Below are 14868 nucleotides of genomic sequence, written 5' to 3'. Positions count from 1 at the left end.
TTCCTCAGTGGCCCCTGACTAAAGAAAAGATACAAGCAGCCCATGATCTGGTCAAACAACAATTAGCGGAAGGACATATACAACCTTCTGTATCTCCCCTCTCCCCATAATACTCCTATTTTTGTCATCAAAAAGAAATCTGGTAAATGGAGATTATTGCAAGATTTAAGAGCCATTAATAATGAGATGGTTATTATCAGACCTGCTCAATCGGGGATTCCTCAATTGTCTGCTTTGCCAAAAACTTGGTATGTTTTAGTTATAGATATTAAAGATTGTTTTTTTCAATTCCAATTCATCCTGAGGATAGTCCACGTTTTGCATTTACTATCCCTGCACTGAATCATGAAGGTCCTGATCAGAGATATGAATGGAAAGTACTCCCTCAAGGGATGGCTAACAGCCCAACTATGTGTCAAATTTATGTTAGCAAAGCAATCCAGCCACTTAGAAATCAAAATCCTGAACTACAAATATTTCACTATATGGATGATGTACTATTAGCACACAAAGCTAAAAACACATTGTTAGAATGTTATGCCACACTTACAAACTTATTAAAAAATTATAATCTAGAGACAGCAATAGATAAAGTACAATTAAATTTTCCAATTAATTATTTAGGAGTTCTATTATCCTCAACCATGGTCCATCCACCAAAAATTCAAATACGAGTAGATCAACTCAAATCACTTAATGACTTTCAAAAGTTATTAGGAGACATAAATTGGATAAGGCCTTATCTAGGTATACCAACAGGAGAGTTGGGACCTTTATTTGATATCCTAAAAGGTCCATCAGATCCAAATTCACCCCGAATGTTAACGCCTGAAGCAAGAAAGGCATTAAAAATCATTGAAACATATATGGAAAATATGCATTTGGATAGAATTGATATAAGTTTGCCTTTATTATTTATTGTACTACCAACAAAAAATATTCCTACAGGAGTATTTTGGCAAGAAGGTCCATTATTATGGATACATTTATCTTATTCTCCTAACACTATTCTTACTAGGTATCCTGAGGCTGTAGGACAATTAATACTCAAAGGAATAAAAGCAGCAAAGGGAGTATTTGGAATTTCTCCCAATAAAATTATTACTCCATATACTATGGAAAAAATTGATGAGTTAGCTAATGAGTTAAATACTTGGGCAATAATCATGTGCAAATCTAATGTTTCATTTGATAACCACTTACCATCTAACCCTTTATTGTCTTTTTGGTCATCGCATCCTGTAATTTTTCCAAAAATGACAAGAAAAACACTTATCGGGAATGCTCCAAATATATTCACTGATGGATCAAATAATGGTACAGCAGCAATAGTTACACCTGATTAAACTTTTACATTTTTAGTACCCAAACAATCAGCTCAAAAGGTAGAGCTTAATGCAGTACTACAAGCTTTTGTGATGTTTAAAGATTCTGTATTTTATTTTCCGATAGTCAGTATATAGTTAATGCTATAGTATCCCTTGAAGATGCTGGTAGGATTTCCCCTTCTTCTACTGTTTTCTCTTTGCTTTCCACTATACAAAGTCTAATCTGGGACAGAAAAGATCCATTCTTTATAGGACATATCAGGGCACATACAGGATTGCCTGGAGCCCTTAGTTTGGGCAATGATTTAGCAGATAAAACTACACATGACATACATATTTTCTCTACACTAGAAGAAGCTACAAATTTTCATAAAAAGTTCCATGTCAATGCTAATACTTTACAAAAGCGTTTTAAAATAACTAAGGAACAAGCTAGACAAATAATAAAACAATGTCAAAATTGTGTGACCTTTTTACCACAAGTTAATCTTGGAGTCAATCCTAGAGGACTGATACCTAACCATATTTGGCAGATGGACGTCACACACTTGCCAGAATTTGGAAAATTGAAATATTTGCATGTTACAGTTGATACTTCTTCTGGATTTTTGATGGGCTCCCTTCATGCCGGAGAAAAAACTAAAGATGTTATAGCTCATTGCTTACAAAATTTTGCCACTGTGGGCGTTCCAAAACAGTTAAAAACAGATAATGCCCCTGGTTATACTTCAACCTCTTTTAAATAATTTTGCTTATCATTTGGCATTACTCATATAACAGGAATCCCATACAATCCACAGGGACAAGGCATAGTTGAAAGAGCTCATCAAACTATTAAAATGTACTGATTAAAGCAAAAAGAAGGAATTGGGAAGGGGTATATATTCCCCAAAGATAAACTTAAAATAACCCTTTTTACTCTAAACTTTTTAAATTTGGATTCATCAGGGCTTAGTGCTGCGGAAAGGCATATGTGTCCAAAAAATGTACATAAGCCCAAGGTACTTTGGAAGGATATTCTAACAGGACAATGGAAAGGTCCTGACCCAGTAATTGTCTGGAGTCGGGGGTCTGTTTGTGTGTTTCCACAGGGAGAACAGCAGCCGATTTGGATTCCAGAGAGATTAACTAAGGTCCTGACCCAGTGATTTCCTGGAGTCGGGGGTCTGTTTATGTGTTTCCACAGGGAGAACAGCAGCTGATTTGGATTCCAGACAGATTAACTAAAGCGATTTCTACAGACCAAAAAGAAGATGTGATATCCAGAACTCCAGTTTGGTTATTCTTACATCTGTGACAGAACCAGAATGCTTTTTTCAATATCTATTTTATTATTGCCCTTTCCCATATTTTGTTTTTTTGAGCTCATACAGACCTAGGTTAATGTTTTGCTGATCAGTTCTATTTTTTGACTATAGAGTTTTTAAACATTGCAATGGAGATTTCACCTGTAAAAAGTTATAAGGCCTTTACTATTATGTTATGTGTCATATGTATTATGTGTGCACACTTGTGTTTTGTGTTTGAATGTACGTATGTCCATATGTCATATATGATGAGCGCTCATGAAAAAATGGATCCAAATAATTTTTTTTTATTCACGTGATTTAAATGGATTAATTTAAATTGGGTAAACAGCTGTTGAGGATTGTTTTAAAATGTGAACAAAAAAGGAGGTTAACAGATCTGTTTGTTTACTTTCACCTTTCCTTTTCATTATATTTAATAATTCTCTTAAAGATAATGTAAATTATTAAGAAAATTGTTTTCTTTTAATGCCTTCTGGAATGTTAGATAATTTTTTCTTTAACCATTATTGCCAGAATTCCTATCTTCATCCCAGTGCTGGTGAAGACAATGTAAATTGTTAAGAAAATTGTTTTCTTTTAGTGCCTTCTGGAATGTTATATAATTTTTCTTTAGCCATTATTGCCAGAATTCCTATCTTCATCCCAGTGCATGAAGACAATGATAAAATCAATCTACAGCTTCTGCAATAGCCATCACTGAACTGCTTGCAGAACTTGCCTGGACTATGTATCACTTATATGCATTGTGAACTCACTTGTATGCATTGTGAACTATCAGTTGGTGCAGCGACTTCTGGTAGTGTTGGGGTATTTATGCTGATGGTGTCATCGGTGGTAGAATTTTTCCAAAAGGAGCCGTCAGCTGGCTTGGTGTATCTTCCTCCCTTCTGCTTGTCATGATCGTTCAGCTAAAATTTGGGGGCCAACAGAGGTGAGGCAAAGAACCTCACCCCCCAGCTGGTACGAAGACCTCTACACAGGTGTGGCTGTATACTGGACTGGTAGTCAGTGACGGGTAAGATCCAATTACTATGGTACCAACCTAAGACAGGAGGCTGACGCCTTGAGGTCAGCTCATCCGATAATGGGTAAGGACCATATGTACTATTGGACAACCTAAGGCAGGCACGGTCCCTAAGCCACATGCTTGTTGTTTAAACAGAGAGGGGGAGATGTTGAGAGCCATAGCCGAAGGGGCCCCAGCAAACTTTCAAACTGCCAGCTGATGAGCTGAAGGGGCCCCAGCAAACTTTCAGACTGCCAGCTGATGACTGGCTCACAGCGGCCCCAGCAACATCTAGCTGATTGGCTCCTCTGCGGTGAAGCTCATTGGGCTGTTTCCCTGCCCTTTCAGACCACGGAGCTGCTCATTGGGGGACTTTTTGGCTCCACCCATGCAACCCAGCCAATCGGCCTCAAGAGGAAGAGGATTGTGGGAAGTGTGGAGGCTGGTGGTGGGGGAGTGTGGCTTGTGGGAAGCCGGTGGTGGCAGTTGGGCTCTGAGGGTTTTTTCCTGAGGAGCTGTTTTGTGTGGCTTGTGTGGTTCTAAAAATAAAGTTAGTTTCTTTTGACAAGTGGCTCCTGAATTGTGCCCAGCCAGACTGCGGCAGGGTAGGGGTGATAGGTTAGTCCTAAGGTGGGGTATACATTCAAACTGATTGGTTTAGGCCCCGGAGTGCGTACATGCTGAGCTGCTCGGGGTCGGGGTTGTTAAGCAACTAGGTAGTCAAGCGGGGAATCCAACACACATCTAATGGGCAGTTCCAGGAATTGTCTTAACTGCCACAGGAATTTCAGGCTTTGAGTGTAGCTTAGAAACTTTATAATACATGGTCCTTTACATTTTAACTCAGGCTTTGCAGCTTAGAAGCAGCTTTACAATGCCTGGTTCTTTACATTGTAACTTCAGTTTCTTTTATCCTTTCAGTACCAAATTGAATCCCACTCCCATATGCTTATGATCAGTTTAAGGGAAGAAAAAAAGCTCTGCTCAAATAGACTAAATTGCAAGTAGGCGCACTTTCTCAGGAGGAGAAGAAAAAAATTATATCCAAAGATCCTGGCAAATTATTTGGAAAATCAAACATTTGGATTGTCTAGATTCCTCTTCACTGTTTTGCTTCAAGTATCATCTGTAAGAAAATACACATAATGAAGATTGCTTATTTTAAACAAGGCACAGTTTGTGATCGCTCTGTTAAAAAAAAGTGGAGATTTACATTACATAAGTAATTTCTATTATTATAATAAGTGATTATCAAAATCAAGGAAATAGCTTTGGCCTTGTAGTCTTTCTTCAATATGATATCCCTTGTGTTAACATACAGAATGCCATTCAGAATTTAAACCTAGACCACATTTATATTTTACCCATGTATACAAGCTTAAAAATAAGCACAAGATCCCTTGTAGATGTTCTAAAATAAATCACCAGCAGACATCAGGAAACTGAACATCCTCTGTTTCTCACTTCTGTTCCCTTTCTGCTTAGTTATCATGGGAGCCTGTTACCTCCAGGCAGCTGCTTTCTGTTCTCTGAACCCAAGACTGTGGGAGCAGAAGAATGGAGGAAAAGGATGCTGAGAATAAAGTCATGTGGGCCCCTGGGAAATTTAAAGGCAACATGGGCAGATCATGTTCCAAATCATATTTTTCTAAATACAAAAACTCTTCCCATTTATATGTTTGGCATTCATGATTTGAGTTCACAGTTGGTGGTGTGTGTCTTTACAGCACTGCCCCCAGGGGAGTCAAGGAAGGAAGCCAGGAGGCCAGCCTGACCTCCAAGAGGCCCATGGAGCGTATAAGTTGCCTGAGCTTGCTTGGTCCCTGCCCCCATGCTGACTACTCAAGAGACGAATGGGAATTAACTCAGGCTTAAATAACCCCTGGGATCCTCCATCCTGTCTTAAATCTGTAAGGTCTGTTGAGTCATTTTGTTACCGCTGTTGACTGGTGACGAGTCCTTGCTTCTCCAATGTTGAAGAATAACACCAGAAAAGCACATGCCGAGGCAAGGTCAGAGTAGAAATTAGAAGTTTATTAAAGGACAGCAGAAAAGACTTCTCCCAGAGGAAGAAGGGGACCCAAGAGTTGGAATCCATGGAAGTGCGGTTGTTTCCCCTTTTTATAGTTTTGGTGATGGAATGTAGGTTGGAAGGCCCAAGGGGTGGGACACAGGTGGGCTTAATTATCACCTTTTGGGATGGGATTATCACTTCTCTGGGATGGGCTATCTCCAAATCTGTTGGGGCTGTTTCCTGGGTTTCATTAACATTCCTTTGGGATGGACTTTGGCCTAGGGCCTTTTCAGGACTTCATTAACATTCCATGAGTTGTCCTGCGTTTCCTGGAATCATTCTCAGCATGGCCTCCATTTTAGATTTCACTCGGTATTAGACCCGATTTATCTAACTACACTGACTACCTAACTTTAAATCTGGCTTCATTCCCCCCTCTAATTTGGGAACTCCTTACTGCTGTAAGGAAGGGGGGCAAAGAAGATCTTTCTGGCTTCTTCAGGCTGAAAAGGGACGGTGTGGGGCAAGCAGTTTGGAGTCCCCCTTTAAAAATCGGGTCTATCGAGTGGCCCATGATAGAAGTCTGATTGAGAAGTAATAGACTGGAAGGCCATTTGAGTGATGGGGTGGTCTATAAGAGAAACAAGAATTCATTAGTACTGGAACCATATTGATGCAGCAATAAATCCCATAGCACAGGAATATGCCAATGGGTATGATGGCAAAGACAAAGACTAACAATGTTTTCCACCAGGAAGTACCAGAGAACCAGGAGCTAAGATATTGTTTCCATGACAAAGTTGCTGAGGACATGGCTTCTGTCTGAGCATATAAATCTTTAGGGATATTTGTCACATTGCCAGAAATGTCAGGGATGTAAACACAACATTTAACTTTTAAGGTTACAGATGTCCTTTCCCTTAAGATACAGTTTAATAATTTAATGTCATCTGATCTTGCAAAAATCCTTTTACTAGTATTACCTCTGTGTCTAATAGAGAAATCTTTAATTCTGTTACTTAGGGCTGGATAACCATTCTAGCAAACATTAAGCCTACCTGTGTAGGTTAGAAATAAAGGCCTTAAATTAAAAACTACTCTGGCAGTTCCTTTTGATAGTTATCAGGCATTCCTGTCTGAGAATCTCTTTTGCAGCCTCCAGTTTACTTATTTATGGAAGTTATATTTAACTATTATTTAAAATGCCCAGGAATAGCTGTGTTTTGGCTTTGACTGTCTTTGCTAAGTGTTTAAGATGAAGCAAGTCAAACTGACTTTTGTTTCTATCTATTGTTAACAGTCAGCTGAGTTTCCCTGGGAGTCCTCTGGGAACTTACAGCAGCTTCTCAGTTCTGCTAGTGCCATTTGCGCTGCTAGTGCCATTTGCGCTAGGATGGGTCCAGGCCTTGCTTGACCATGTGGCTTCCCTTGGAAGCATCAGGGATGTCTCCCTTCTTTGATGACCCTCCTCTTCACAGCAAATGCACTGATTGGCTTTCTGTCCTCCACTGGTCTCATTAATCTCCCTGATCGGGAGGTTATGTGGCCCAGAGTTGCAAAGCTCTTTGGAGAAGTCCCCTATTCCCTGATTCAGACTGACTCAGAGGGCAAGAGCCAAATATTCGTTTTCTTGGCCCTTTTAATTTAACTAATTTTAAAACTTAATCTTAAACATCTAGCAAATAAGTTTCAACAGCCTTATACTAAGAGTACAGGGCTTTAATGTCTATCTCTCTATCCTGTAGGTGATAACTCATTGTCTTAAATTAACCCAGGTTGTGTGTTCTTAAATCAGTACCTCTGCAAAACATTAACAGGCAATCTTTAAGCCATTTATAAGAAAACTACAAGATAAAATTATCAAGAGTAAAAACATATTTAGTTCATGTAATAGCTACCTTGAATTTTGGCAGAGTTATACATTATAGTCCCCTGTTTGAGATCCTAGTAATTTTGACAAAAACCAACTTTTGGACACAACTTTAAATGTACTGAAATCTGGCCTACTTCTTTCATAGTCACTTTCACATGTAGTGAGATGGGACATAGAGCCTTATCTCAGGTAAGGCGGGGCTCTTCATGAATCTTAAATACTATAGCTCTGAAGCTGATCTTTGCTTTTTAGACATCATTTTATAAAGCCTACATAAATTGTTGTTCAAGTTTACATGAATATTAGCTAACACAATATAATATCACACCTAAAACATGAATTAAAGAAAAGCTGAAAGATTTTAACCTTTTGTAGAAAAGTAGCAAAGTACTTTTGTGTTTTGCAATAAAACCTTTACATAGATTAGGCTCTCATTAACTTAAAAATACATTTAAATTGTATCTCAGTGTAAAAAGTAACATGGAACTTTACATAACTTATTGATAACAAGTCCAGTTATAGAACACAAATGATATAAATAAATCTCCAACATGTTTTTCTTTTTTAAGCCTAAAATTACCATACAACTTTAGAACACAGCTTGATATAATGCTCTTTCTAAAGCTTCTACCTTACAGAGTTGTATACCTGGAAGATATGAACACATTAATAGCACCAATTACATTGATGTTTTTATATTAACCAAGTTTAGCTTTTAAAGAAATAACATAGCACAATTCTCTAAAACAACAGCACTTGTTTAACCAGCTGTTTAATTTCTTTAAGATTACTTGCTCAAAAACTTACACTTATAAGCAACTTACACAGGCCTTCTTTATATCATTTACTTAAACCCTCTTAATTACTTAATCATATAGACTCTTATACAGAAACACATTTTCCCTCTATTAAATCCATACCTAGAACCTTCTAGTTTCTCTTTTTTATCTGTTACCCTCCTTCTGTTCACATTTTGAAACAATACTTGTAAATTTTTGAATTTAAGCAGATTTAACATTTTATTAGGGCCTATTTTGAACACCTAGAAACACTTATAAGCTTAATTTAAGATCACTTTTTTAAATCTATTTACCAAATTTAAATTGACCATTTGAATCATGTGAATCAAAGATATTTGGATCCATTTTTTTTTTAATTTTTCATGAGCGCTCATCTGTCAATTGTCATATCACTGCATGATATATGTACATACACACATACAGACATACCGACATACAACACGTAACACAAGTGTAACACAACACAATAGTAAAGGCCTTGTAGCTTTCTCAGGTGAAATCTCATTGCAATGTTTAACAAAACAAAACAAAACAAAACAAACAAACAAAAAAAAAAACAACTCCAGTTGATCAAAAATAGAACTTATCAGAAAAACATTAACTTGTCTATAGTATCAAAATCATGAGCTCAAAAAAATTACAGAATCTAAGAAAAGGCAAAAGTCCTAGAAAAAATTGACCAGTCAGTAATTAGTAAATGCGATACAATTTACTCTTTGATTTAATCTAGTTTGAGTTCCCATAAAAAGACACTTTTACTCTTTTTTTTTTCCCTTGGGATTTAGATCTGTCTCCTACTGAGTGCTCCAGGCTTCTTCTATTTGCATATCAATTTAAGTCCTGGCTGAGATCTGGAGGGAACTGAGAAAACTGGAATTCTGAGCAGAAACCTCATGCCTAAGGCATTTTAACCATAAGTCACAATTTTCAGGTTTGGATGTTGAAAATTATGATACAAGTTTAAGATACAATTTACAAAATTTCATACCTTTATATCTTCCCTACACTAGAAAAACTTGCTCACACAAAACTGAAAATAGGATCGTAATAATATAGAAGCTACCATAGAAGAAATTTTTTCAGGATCATTAAGCCACTTTCTTTGTTCTGAAGTTCCTAAAGTAGTATTAAGTTACATTAAATCACCTGAAAAAAATTTTACAAAGAACCACACACTTCCATGTATATCTAAAATTAAGCTTTTAAAAATTTCCAAGACTGTTGCTATTCAATGTTATTTCAATAAGCCAGACCAATGTTCCAATTCAACATTTTTTCCTAAATCTTACACACTGAGGGGAACAGATACCATATAATTTACTATCCTTTCCCAAATTAATGCACTGGTACACCTAGTGAAATCTTTTCAGGCTACCCAGTTCAAAATTGATGAAAAACAAAAAATAAAACTAATTTGGGAGTTACTTGCCAACTTGGAAGTAGAGTTCTTTTAATCTTCTATCCTAAATATTTAAGTTCTATGGCATGAATTATCTGAAATCACAAACTAAACAATTACCTAACCCCAACTTTTAACTGCAAGATTATGCAATGCTTCAAACTCATTTAGATACCAGATTGTTACAATAAAAAATCAAAATAGACCAGATAAGAGAAAAATCTCTCCAGGTTTTTAACTCCCATTTAACTATGACTTCTACATCAGTGGCACCATAGATTTCCCCACGAGTGGACCAGATGTTCTCACATAGGGGCAACTATAGGTGTAAAATCAAGGGTCTCAGTGTGACTGACTTTACTGCATTCAGATGGAGTAATCCTTACAGTGCAGGGAAGAAATGAGGAATTTCCCCAAAGCGAAAATGGCTTTGGCAGCTGCTGGGAGTCCCTCAGTTTCCCTTTTACTTACAGGATTAGCTCCTTTGGATAGATCTAGTCCCAGGCAATCTGGCATATCTCCTAACTTTCTAATAGAGTTAGTTTTTATCTGCCTTAGGTCTTGAAGGGGGAAGGGGATATTTACTTTGATCGGCCCAAATTTTTCTCTTGATTCTTTTTCCTCAGTGAGTCCAAGATTTTTTCTCTTCATGGCAGATATCATAGCTAAGTCTACTTTACACTGTTGGCATAATTTAGGATTTTCCCTTAGAGCAAAGAAAATCTGAACATACAGCACCTCACACCATTTCCTTTTTTGTAAATTTTATCAAACTGTAAAATTGTACTAAAATTGATATTTTCCTCTGGTGGCCAGGTTTCTCCATCAGAGAGTTTGTATTGAGGCCAGGCCAAGAAAATTAGGTGCTTTTTCTTGAGCATCTGAGGTTCAAATTTATCCCAATTTTTCAATACGCAGGCTAGTGGAGCACCTGGCTTATTTGAGAGACAGAAGCTCCCGTCTGAGTAAGAAGAAAACAGGATTCAGGCGCCCATGCTGTGCTGGAGAAAACTGTTCTCATTAGGGATGTCTCCCTAAGCTTGAGCTTCCAAAACGGTCCAGAAAACCTATCTCTCACCTTGCTTTGCCAAGGGGTTTCTGGGCCCTTTAGCAAAGTGCTAGGGTCTCAGTTTGCCCTGTGCCAGAGACCCTGAGAGGATTCAGACTTAAGGGCATTACTGCTTACCCTCCCGGCCACTAAAAACCCATTGCAAAAGAGAATCATGTGCTCTTTTGTTGTCTTTGCTCTGTAGACTAAAGGAATTGCCACAGCACATTTTAAACATTGGGGCAATAAAACAGACTAGTGAAATTTATCTATGCATCTTAGAGAACCTGGGCAGATTTTACTAATTATCTCATGCCTTTCTCAGTCCTGCAACCTGAATTGCTAACATTTCTGACCTGCAAAGGAAGGGGAGCAACCAGGAGGGAATAGATGCGGGGTTGGGAGTGTTGCATAGCCCATACAAAGGCAGATTGGGGCTTTCCCTCAGTGCCATTCATCTACCGATCACCCTAGATACCCCTGAGGGCCGTTGGGAGGGGGCTCAAGAGAAAAGAACCTTAGGAATCGTCTGAGTGTATCCCAGACCGGAATTCTGCAGTTGTTCCAAATTCCTTCCTCCACCTCCACGCATTCGAGGCAGATCAGGATTCGGGACACTGTGTACTCACGCCAATTGCTCTCCGGGCCCAGACAGAAAAGTTGGAAGCGGCTTTGGCAGAACCCAACATGTCTGCTCTGTACCGAACAGGTGATTGGGAGCTGCCTAGGCTGGAAAACCTCTCTCCCAAGTCTTGAAGAGTGGCGGCTACACTAATTGCGTTTAAGTAGCCGTCGGGTGCACACCTTAACCTCCAGAATGAGAGAGAAAGATGCACCTCAAACAGACATAGGGTGCCTGCACTTACCTCGGTGTAGAATCTCAGTGGGACCTCCAATATGTTACCACTGTTGACTGGTGACGAGTCCTTGCTTCCCCAATGTTGAAGAATAACACCAGAAAGGTCAGAGTAGAAATTAGAAGTTTATTAAAGGACAGCAGAAAAGACTTCTCCCGGAGGAAGAAGGAGACCTAAGAGTTGGAATCCATGGAAGTGCGGTTGTTTCCCCTTTTTATAGTTTTGGTGATGGAATGTAGGTTGGAAGGCCTGAAGGGTGGGACACGGGGGGGGGGGGGGGGGGCTTAATTATCACCTTTTGGGATGGGATTATCACTTCTCTGGGATGGGCTATCTCCAAATCTGTTGGGGCTGTTTCCTGGGTTTCATTAACATTCCTTTGGGATGGACTTTGGCCTAGGGCCTTTTCAGGACTTCATTAACATTCCATGAGTTGTCCTGCATTTCCTGAAATCATTCTCAGCATGGCCTCCATTTTAGATTTCACTCGGTATTAGACCCGATTTATCTAACTACACTGACTACCTAACTTTAAATCTGGCTTCAATTTTCTTCAGATGATAATACAAAGACACTGAACAAAAAAGCTGTTTTTGTTTTTGTTTGAAGACCAACACATAGATTTGATACTTGGAATTGTCAGTGTAAACAGAAGGAAGAGATGGAGTAGGAGAATCATCAGCCTGTGGCAGGAAGATGTGGGGGTTTTGAAGATGTTCAAAATGGGAGGACTGTTTTCAAAGGAGTGGGATTGTGGTGTGGAGTAAGAGAATCACAAAAATAAACTTTGACTACTTTGCTATTTCATTAAGATTTGAGTGACTGCAGTTTTTGTATGATAGGGACACATAAAGGAGAATGTTCCAAAGTTAAATAGGAATCCCCTTAGAGGCCACCATCACCTTCTCTTCCTAAGACCGCCACCTTTGACATCGCCCATGAAACATTAATTATTTAGCATTTGCAGTAAGGTTCCCTGTGGCAGGGAACCCACCTATTTAGGATTAAGTCCCCTCCTAAATATGGAACAATGCTTCTTCTAAGTCTCTTCCTGTAGCTCCTTACCATCTCAGTTTTTCTGTGACTCATGACAAACAACAACCAAAAAAGTTTACCAATTACATTAATTTATAGAATAGCCATTGAAGGTTGTAATTGAAGCCACATTAAAAAAAAAATGCTTTCACAACAAATTAAAAGGCCTGAGGCTTACTTCCCCAAGGAGTTTCACTATATCCATTTTTCCAAATCCTTTGCTATCAAGTTTCCTGTTTTATTATGAAGACAGCCTGGTTGATATCCTTACATGATTGTGCCTATAACATATCAAATCAAGTGAGATTTATTTGGGGATTTCAGAATGCAATAGGAAACAGGACATTATATTAAAAATTTTAGATTATCAGAAACACTTATAAACACAATGAATTTCAAACTCTTTCCAAATCCATTGTCCTTTCTACATATTTCATCAGGTCATTACAAAGATGCCTATCCAATACCAACCTCTTTCTTAAACCTAAGTAGAATAAGCAGGAAAAAAAAGAAAAAAAGAAAGAAAGAAAAAGAAAGAGTCAAAAGTGGCTGGGGTAGGGGAGACAGAGGGGAAAGAAGGAAGGAAAGGAGGGAGGAAGAAAGGAAGGAAGGAAGGAAGGAAGGAAGGAAGGAAGGAAGGAAAGAAAGGAGGAAGGGAGGGAGGGAAGGAATGATATTTTCTTTTCAGGAGTCTCCATATCGTTAATAAAACTAAAACATTACTATTTAGCAAAGACATAGAAATGGCATTGCATCTCATTTTCCCAAGAATTCTAGTAGTATTTGAATTTTTGTCATAATCTTGAAAGTGAATTTATTTTGAAAACATAGCAAATAACATCTTACTCCATTTCTGAAGGAATGTAACCATAGTGATAAACAATGCAGCTTGGACTTAAGGAATAGTAAAGATGTAAATTTTCATGGCCCCTGTGGATATTCTTCTCATACAAACTTTAGAACTAAACATTATCTCTGTAGAAAAAAAGAACACACTGAAAAGAAAAATGACTATCTGGCTCAGCAGGCACATATTTATTCACTAATAGCAGAGTAATTCTATTTTGCATACATGTGCCCACTTAATTTCATGAAAATGATGCTAAAAGAAAAGTATAAGATTAGGAAGGGATGTGAAAAACAAGTTTGATATGTGTGAAGCATTATTGGTGAATCAGATCAGGTAATTACTTAAGAAGGTCAACAAATCTGCTGTTCATTTATCTACATTCTTTCAAGTGAAAATATATTCACTATCCCAAGATGCCTCTTTCGCTGTCAATAAAATCAAACTTCTTTATCAAATTATTCCTTTCAAAATTATTAAGAAAAACACAATAAGATCTAATTATTCTCATGTGGCAAATGGTGATGCATATGCTGCCAAGGAATGTTCTGCAATATTTTATCTCATTTTTGTCACCTGGCAAAGTGGATGATGTCTTACACTTTCTATAAACTTCTCTTCAACTGCAAGCTAACAGTATAATTGAGTGAGGGATTGATTTTTATTCCTAATGAGAAAAATGACATCATGTCATGAAACCAAAGAAAGCAGCTCCACATTATAACCACTGCTGAAGAAATTGTACATATAATTTTCACAAATCATATATAAATGTGCATATTAGAGTCATTGAATCCAAACAGAATCAAACAGCTAAGTTAAAAAAAATACTTATTATCATTGTTTAAACATCATAAAGTAAAAATGCCATATCTGATATAATTTTATAACATTTTGAAAATCAGGCCTTAGGTGGATAGTGTATGTGTCTGAACAATTTTTGTTTGTGTTGTTTTTATTCTGCTTAGTTTTTGCTGGCTTTTTGACTATTTTCACAACCAGTGCAATAAGCCACGTAATGTGCCACTTACTGGAATCTCTAATGTCTTTGGAAACCTAGTCAATAATTTTCAAGGAAAAAAGAACCAAAAATAAACAAGCTATTAGCTAAGGGCAAAAAAACTACATGCTGAATTCAACAAGCAGTTACCTTGATTTGACTGTTTTACCTGAAAAAAAAAAAAAAATCACTGAATATTTTCCTTAAAATGATCTCACCTAAGTAGGAGATTTTGAAGACGACTTGTATATAAAGTATGTTTTCAAGAAGTCTTTCCTGTTTAATGTTTTTGCTTTTGATACAGGTCTCAGTAAATAGAATGCTGGTTCTGTTATTAATTTGCAATGTTCT

The sequence above is a fragment of the Callospermophilus lateralis genome, chromosome 13 (assembly GCF_048772815.1).
Source record: "Callospermophilus lateralis isolate mCalLat2 chromosome 13, mCalLat2.hap1, whole genome shotgun sequence".
In the NCBI taxonomy this organism is placed as follows: domain Eukaryota; kingdom Metazoa; phylum Chordata; class Mammalia; order Rodentia; family Sciuridae; genus Callospermophilus; species Callospermophilus lateralis.
Note: the sequence above shows the minus strand (reverse complement) of the source record.